The sequence below is a fragment of the Herpailurus yagouaroundi genome, unplaced genomic scaffold, assembly GCF_014898765.1.
Source record: "Herpailurus yagouaroundi ecotype Mexico unplaced genomic scaffold, PumYag 190, whole genome shotgun sequence".
Classification (NCBI taxonomy): Eukaryota; Metazoa; Chordata; class Mammalia; order Carnivora; family Felidae; genus Herpailurus; species Herpailurus yagouaroundi.
This window is the reverse complement of record NW_024412421.1, coordinates 14,130,936-14,139,982: the sequence shown is the minus strand read 5'-3', so window position 1 is coordinate 14,139,982 and position 9,047 is coordinate 14,130,936.

Below are 9,047 nucleotides of genomic sequence, written 5' to 3'. Positions count from 1 at the left end.
TTGTTTGTATATTTGTTTTTTAAATCTTGGATTGGCTTTTTAGAATTAAAAAAAAAAAAGGTAGTTTATCACTCAGGTTTCCAGGAAAAAGGTAATCTCAACATAGGGTGTGTTTAAGAAAGATTATTTTCAAGGGATTATACAAAAATAAGCCAGAGATACGTGCATTCTGACCTTAATCAACTCCCTACTCTGTTCTCCTCTTGGGAGTTCCGTGGCTTAGTACAACTGAAAGCATAAGGTCAAGAAACTCATTGGCACACACACAGATGACTCTTCTGGCTTTAAGATAAATAGGAAGAAGGGCGGGAAGCAAATCTGGAAGGGAAAAGCAAAGCCGTTGACCACAATGGTCATCTTGCTATTGGCTCCTTCTTCTTTTATGCATATTACTTAGCTTAAAAAAATGTTCACATGAAATATTTCATTAGTCCTTAAATCGTTAGATCTTAAATGTACCTTAAAGTATCTTTAGTATCCTAAATGTATCTTTAGTATACTAAATGCAGAACTTAGAAATCTTGTAGAAGATGCATAAACTCATAGTTTATGTTTTGAAGGACAAACCTGTAAGATTACTGACCAATTACAATCTAATGAGTCTTCTAAAAACTTTAATGATATTTTTCTTTCTTCCTTTCTTCATTTATATATTCATCTATTTACTCCTACATTAATTTAACAAGAATCAAAAAGCATATTCACTGAGCAGCTACTATGTTAGAACTTGAGAATTCAGTAAAGACAGGGTCTCTGCCAGTTGCAATTTAATGGGAAACAATTAAATTTGAAAATAAATGAAGACAGTCTTATTTGAGATATTTTTTGAAATCTGTTAAATCAATAAGTTACATTGTCAAACTCTAAACATCCTTGTGTTCAAATTTTTTTTTATTTTACTGATTATGAAATGATTACATGGTGCATAGTTTATAAAGCAAAATGTAGAACTAAAAATCCGTGACACTGAGGCCAGTGTTTTTCCAAACTCAATTACTGACACTACAATGAATTTTACCAGTAAGAATGGATCATCCTCACCTGTAAATGCTAATTGGTTTCTGCCCTTTTTCCTCCTTGTTTTAAAATGATATATTTATCAAGTATCTAAAATACTTGTTTCTCACAAGAACTGGAATTTTTATAAGAAAAATCATTTTTATAAGAAAAAATCATGTGTAGAAGGGATATCCTTTACTCTCTGACTACTCTCTGACCACAGAATGCTGATAATTCAATAGAAGTATCTTACATTAAATTTTTTTAATGTTTATTTTTGAGAATGAGAGAGACAGAGTTTGAGAGGGGGAGGGGCAGAGAGAGGGGGAGACACAGAATCCGATCATGACCTGAGTTGAAGACGGATGAACAACCGACTGAGCCACCCAAGCGCCCCAACGTTTTAAATACTCATATAAATGAAAGTGAAAATTATGAATCCTTTCAACTACTCAAGTTAATTCTTTAATAATTGTTCCGAGTTCTATATTTTTTCAGAACAATGTGATCTAATTTAAATAAATAGGAAGTACCCATAAACTGTGCAGAGAGAGATTTTTTTTTTGAAGAATAAAATCATTTAATGAACCTCCAAGAGTGGAAAACTCCATTATGCACTTTCTAAATAGGTAATTCTTCCATTATTGATGCTGCCCTCATTTTAATTAATAATCTGAAGATAGGAACAGGGACTTAAGAGTCCGTGTCTTGGTTTTGCATGTAGAAGTTGATTTGGGCATTGCTGTTTAAATGAAATATTGTTTTTCCACATAATATATCAGAGTCTCAAATCAAACAATAGGTAAAGACAGCCAAGAAATAAATAACTAGATTAACGAATATTCCAAAAATATGAAAGCTCGATCACTGGAAAGAACCCACTAGGACCAAGAGTGAGCATTCATACAAAAGCTGAGGATGACAGAAGTTACATATGGTGTCTCCCCTACTGTGTTCATGAATAACTCTGTAATATGACCCATTACATCACGTATGAATTGTTCTCTGAACACGTTTTTTCACACTAATTCCTGTCACTTTTCACTTGCATTCTCCAGCCATACAGTCCTTCTCTTTGTTCCTGGAACAGGAAAAGCTTGTTCATGCCTAAAGTCCTTTGTATCTATTGCTCCCTCTGTCTGGAACGTTCTTCCTCACAAGGCTGGCAACTCACCATTGAGTTCTCAATTCATGAACCATAGCCTCAAAACTTTCCTAATTATTATCCCATTTTATTGTTTTTCTGCTGATTTTAACCACTAAATTACCTTTAATTATTTCATGAATCAGTTCATTTATCTATTCTTGCCTCTGCCCCTGGGATGTAAGCATCAGGAAAACTGAATTTTTATGTGGGCTATTATTTTTTAACACTTATCCATTTCTGGAATGACAGAGAGAGACAGAGCATGAACAGGGGAGGGGCAGAGAGAGAGAGGGAGACACAGAAACCAAAGCAGCCTCCCAGCTCTGAGCTGTCAGCACAGAACCCAATGCGGGGCTCAAACTCAAGAACTGCAAGATTGCGACCTGAGCTGAAGTCAGGTGCCAAACCGACTGAACCACCCAGGCTTCCCTTGAGTGGTTCATTATTATTGTTATGGTAGCAAGTGCCTGGCTCAATAAGTATTTTATGCAATATTTTATAAAAAAAGTGGATATTTATAAAAAAGTGGATACCATGAAAAGCAGTCTAATACAGTGATCAACTTTGTAAGACCTGGAGCAAGAGTCCCTAAATTCAAAGTCTAGTTCTGCTACTTTCTAACTACATAGCCTTGGATGCCTCGGTATCCTCATCTCTAAAATGGTAAAAATAGTATCTAAATTTTAAGTTTTTATGAGAATTAAACATGTTTATATTTATGAAGTGTTTAGGATGATGCCAGGCATAGAGCAAGTGTTAGGTGTTGTTGAATGCTTGTATGTAGGATGTGCATGAGTGGATGTATATGTGTGTGTGACCCATAATTTCTGCAGTTAGTTTTAGAATCTTTCTCAATGTAGCTGTGCAGGCTGCCAGTTAACTATTCAATGCCACCATCTACGGTGAAACCTCTTTGCTATCCCTGGTACATTCACTTACATGCATGTATATGTGTGTTTCATCAATTAAAACAAATAGTGTATTTGATTTCTTAAGTAGTAACTATGTAAGAAAGCTGTGAACACTTCAGAGGGGCCATTATCCAGAATCTAGGGCCTCAGGTAAGAACCTAAATACTTAAAAAAATAAATTAATGTTTACTTATTTTTGAGAGACAGAGACGGAGCATGAGCAGGGGAGAGGGAGAGAGAGAAGGAGACACAGAATCTAGAGCAGGCACCAGTCTCCGAGTTGTCACCACACAGCCTGATGGCAGGGCTGAACCCACGAACCAAGAGATCATGACCTGGCACCCAGGTATCCCAGAACCTAGATACTTTTAATGTTTATTTATTTTTTGAGACAGTGTGAGAGACTGAGCACGAGTGGGGGAGGGGCAGAGAGAGAGGGAGTCACAGAATCCAAAGCAGGCTCCAGGCTTTGAGCTGTCAGCACAGAACCCGACACAGGGCTCGAACTCACAAAGATCATGACCTGAGCCAAAGTCAGATGCTTAACTGCTGAGCCACCCAGGTACCCCCAGAACCTAGATACTCTTATAGCTTCAAATAAAGAAGTTTGGTCTCTAACACCTTTTATTTTATTTTTTTTAATTTTAAAGTTTATTTATTTATATTGAGAGAGGTAGAGAGAGCATGAGCAGGGAAAGGGCAGAGAGAGAGGAGAGAGAGAGAGAGAATCCCAAGCAAGCTCGACACTGTCAGGGCAGAGCTGATGTGTGGCTTGAACTCATGAACCATGAGATCTTGACCTGAGCCCAAACCAAGAGTCAGACGCTTAACCAACTGAGCAACCCAGGCACCCCAGGGTCTAACACCTTTTATAAGGCCCAATTACCCATCCTTCCAATAACATTGCCTCTCTGGATTCAGGTATATCCTATTTAGATTTACCAGTGCTCTTGCCTTGACTTCCCACACCCATCACCTGGCCCCGTCTTATGCTAGTGAGGTCAGGTTTAGTTCCCTCTGCTCCACCTACCCATGTCTATCACCAGTTATATTAACAGTCTCTTCTTGCCCTCTTGCAATTAAAGGTCTTCCCTTCCAAGTTACCCAGGTCTTGCTCAACGGCATGCTTAGCTGTCACAGTATGTTAGTTTCCTGTAATTCCTTTGCTTGAACTCCCATCTGGGGGGTTTAGAAAAGTAGAAAATACAAAAGAACAATTTTGTAAACACATGTTTCTAAAGCTCTGAACACAATGTGGAAGAACAAAGGGGAGTCAGAACTCCCTGATCTAATCTTTGGAATTGTAAAGAAGTCATGACTATTGTGACTTATTTAATTTTGTGGAAATAACATTTCAGCTTAAAGTGAATGAGGTTTTGGTTTCCATGTGTTAACTGTTTTAACATTTTCCTCATTTAATAATGAATAGAGTAAGTGATAGAAACGAAATGATTCCATGTTTGTTTTAGATATTTTCCTCAAACATGTGATGTGAAATCATTTAAATTGTAGAAAGGGGCTCAAAAAACTAGTCCGTGAAAAAGTACAGTGAAAGAAGCCTTGAGTAATGACTGGGATATATGTTTTGTTGCATTTGATTATTCCCAAAAATGCTAAGTGTTGAGCACCTTGTACTAAACAAGGTAGTGTTTTGTTTCTTTTGTTTTTTGTTTTTTGTTTTTTGTTTTGCTCACTGTTGAGGAGACAGAGATTTTTAAAACATAATCACTGCTTAATAGGAGGTCAATCTCCTGGGGGAGCCCATACAAGAGATGTGAAATGAAAGATGACAGAGACACTTACAGAAAGAGACACTTCTAATACTCTGAGACTGGAATAAACTGGTTTTAAATGTTCACATTCCCAGTGAGATAACTTGTCAAATTAAATCCCATCCCAGTATGTTAGTGTTCTGAGAGTAGGATCTGGACATAGAGGAACCCACCTAGAAAGGGGACACTTTGAAGTCCCAGAGAGGGAGTGAATTTTCTGTACCAGGTTCTGTGTTATCATAGCCAACGTGATTCTTCTTTGTGGGGCTCAGAAATTTCATTTAAACATAAAGGATTTGGGAAAGATGTAGCTAAGATATTTTTAAGACCTGGTAGTCTATGTCTCATAAGAGCCATCTCCCAACTCATCCTAGTTTTTCAACATACTTATTAGATTTTTTAACTTTCTACCTTATCTAAGGCATAAAAATAGCTTTGGATGCCTTAATGCTTAAAGAGATATGTATGTGAATAGACAAAGTGCTATTTCAAAGGGCAGAAAATCAAGTCAATTGAGAGAAACAATACAAAAATGCCTAATTCTCAGAGTTTTGCCTGAGCTGTTTTCTTCTAGGAAAGCATTATAAATCAACCACATGGTGAGAGTATATAATTTACTTTTTGGAGCTATTTTGTGAGTATGATGAAATAAATTACCATAAGGTTGTAGGAGAGAAAAGAAAAAAAATGATGAACAATAAAAGATAGAGTGTTGTCTTGAGAACTAATTAACTTTTCTACCAAAAAGACCATACGGCTGAGGGCCTCAGCTGTGGTGCTTCTTCCATCTGGGTAACTGGTTCGAATGCATAACATGCTGCTAGTAATCGAAACCAAATCTAGTAGGTTACTCTCTTAATGTTTGTAGACACTAAATTGATGGGCAAAGTTCAATCTCTTGAGCAAGTACCTGTCACCAACACATATTCTGATTTGCATTAAAAAAAAAAACAAGAGGGAATGTCCATTTAATCTTAATGTTGAGCTTCTCTTCCTTCTAAATATTAGTAAGTTAATTAACATTGACTGTTTACACTATGTGGGTACTAATCACATGACAACTACAGCACATACAAAATGAGTATATTGTTACTTGTACGGAGTTTACACTGTAATAGGGAAGGTCAATGGTAAACGCATTTGGGGGGACTTTACTTGCTCGTCATGATAGGAACTGGTACTTGGTCATAGCAGATTGACTATTCTACCACCCACACCCATTTTTCCTCCTTTTCACCTTGCTGTAAACCCTGAGGGACTCAAAACGGTCAGACTGCACTCTTCAGGTCCCTTTGAATACCGGTTGAAGTGGGCCAGTGGGCAGCACCAAACAGAAACTGGAGATCCAATGGAAAGAGAAGTCGGTACATCTCCTTCTCGTCTGTTCCCTTGCGCGGCTGTTTTTCCGGCAACGGCTGAATTCGTCTACCTGTTGCTACAACTTCTATTAATCAACATCTCTTTCAAGGTTCCAGTTCACACCTGGCTTGCAGTAATACCCTTTGATCCTTTGCCATTTTAGGTGTAGGGGTGGAAATGTCATCCAGTGGCCAGAAGTTAGATATGTCACTACCCAGTGTTCACTTCCTTAAATGTGCTCATACTTCTGCAAACGTCCTTTCACTAAACTCTCACGAATTAAACTGTATTGCTATTCATTTGTTGAACCTTGATATGGTCAGCAAAACTAAAACCATGGTTAATTGGGAATCAAGCTAAGGATTCAAACCTTAAACAAATGTTTAGTTTAATTATAACCATTTACACTCATCAGTCTTTGGATTTAAGGAAAATATATTTTGCAGAATATATGACTATTGATTAGAAATCAAACTTACTTTTTTTGCATGATTCTCCCTGTCCGTTTTTTAAATTTCAATTCCATCGCAGAGAGATGAGAACTCGCACTTGTAAAATAAGGACAGCATCAATTTGGAATTTCTTCCACTCTTTCATATTGCTTCTTGCTCACCTAATGTAGGAATGTCTCTTTTCAACATTCTTTATTGTGTCTTTATAAAATATTGTTTTGTTTTCATAAATGTAGCAATTCTTTCTTGCTGCACTCTAATTAAATATTGCTTAAACACGATGAAATACAATAAATAATTGCAATTAAAAGTGCAAATGGAATAAATAAGGTTGGAAACAAACACAACATATTTGAACAAACAATGCAAACAGCAGCAACCAAGTGTCAAAGCATCCTAAATGAGTCTATTTATTGGCTGTGTGTGTATGCTTTTACCCAGGAAACGGACACTGTTTATTAAACAAATATTTTGGTTAACTAGAAGAGGATAATAAGAGTTTCCCTGTTTAATATGAACATTTATAAATACAATTACTAAGAATATGAAAGCATGAAAACTGTGTACTGATAGCCTGGGAGAAGGGAAACTAAGGATTGTTCCCAAAAGAAGTAAGGAAGGAGTTAATACCTGAAGGATGAGTAGGAGATATTAAGGCAAGGAGAGAAGATTATTCCCCTAAGAAGAATAGCCTACGGAGGGCATTGATACTAAAAAGGAGCAACAAATTTAAAACAAGAGTAAATTCAATTGAGAGGGTTGATATCATACAACTTGGCCAGTGTTTTCCCTCTACAATTACATACTAAAATCCACCTTATGGGAATGAGTGTGGGTTAAGTGAGCTGCCACGTGTAAGAAGTCTTTAATAATGGTTGTTCTTAAAAAGTTAATCCACTCTTGCTTATATCAAGGAATATGAGTTTGTTTCTAATTGTTATTAAATTCTGGAAAAGACACACTGCTCATATTGCTATCCACATCAGTCTCCCCACAATTGAAGTAGAACTTGCAACATTGTAATGCTTTTCCTAGATATTCTTGTAGCCCCAGGGGAAACTCCCGTGGCCCTTTCCTTAATCAGTTTCACCTCACACCAAGTGAAGCATGCTATTCACTTAATCCCCTTTCTCACTGGCATAGTAATAACTGCAGGGATCTGCTGAGATGGAAGGTGTCATTGTTGGGAAAATGAATAAAGTTTTACACCATAAGATGGCCAATGGGACTAAAACAAGCTCTGGTCTCTGGTTTAGAGACCCCTCTTCTGGGTTCTTCTTGCTCTATTTGCCGCGCGCGCACGAAAACCCCCACAGATATGGAAGCTGACAACTATAAATTACCCTTCCCACTTGCATTCGGCACTAAGATATTTGGAAAAACAGTCTCCTCTGAGCCTGCTGGTGTTAAATAAATCTCTGATCCGCCCAGATTTCTGAGTGCCGCTTGGTTTTTCTGCCTGCATTCCAGCCTGGTTCTGTTACATTATAACCTCATCCATGGTCTATCATAATTTATCTCTAGAGGTCACAAAAGGCCTAGAAACAATAGCTAAATCCTTCTTAACTGTTCAAACCAATTGGGGTCTTTAGCTGCAGTCATCTTGCAGAACTGACCCGGCTTGGAACTCGAGTTGCAGCCCAAAGGAGAATCTGTGCCATGCTAAAAGAAAACTGTTGCTTTTGGGTCAGTCAGGACATACACAAGAAAATGCCCATAAACTGATTAAACAGGCTATCTCCCTCCCAGAGTGTGCAACGCAAGGATGGTTTTCCTGGAATGAAACCTGATCATAGCTACCCTGGCTTCCTCCCCTCTTAGGACACCTGGCCTCAATACTCCTACTTCTCATTATTGGTCGCCTCTTTTTAATCTCAATGTTAAATTAGTCTCTTCTAGAATCCAACAATTTCATCTACAAATGATGGTTCAATAAGGATTCCATCCCATACCATCACAGGATCCCTTCTCCCTATATCCCATGCACCTGGCCACCAAGGAGTTTTTCTCAAATTGCCTATCGGCATGTTAGTATAATACATGCCCTGGTCTATAACTTGCAGACCATCCCTGACGGGCCAAAAACTTTAGAGAGGGGCAGCACCCTCCCTCCACTCCCACCCTATCCAGCATGCAGCAGCTACTGAAGACGAGACCTCCAACCAAATACCAAAGATTTGTCATGGTCGATCTGCCGGGGCGGCCCCCCCCCCCCCAATTTAGAGGCTGCTTTTAGGCAACAGGCTTGAGCAATGGAAACGTAAGCAAGACACAGGGCTCTCAGTGATCACTGAGCTTGAATGCACACAGGCTCATTAAGCAACCCACCTCAAAATGGCCTTAGGCCCTAAGTAACTAACCAACAGGCTACTTACAACCAGGCACAGCTCTGAGATTACCAAAAAAG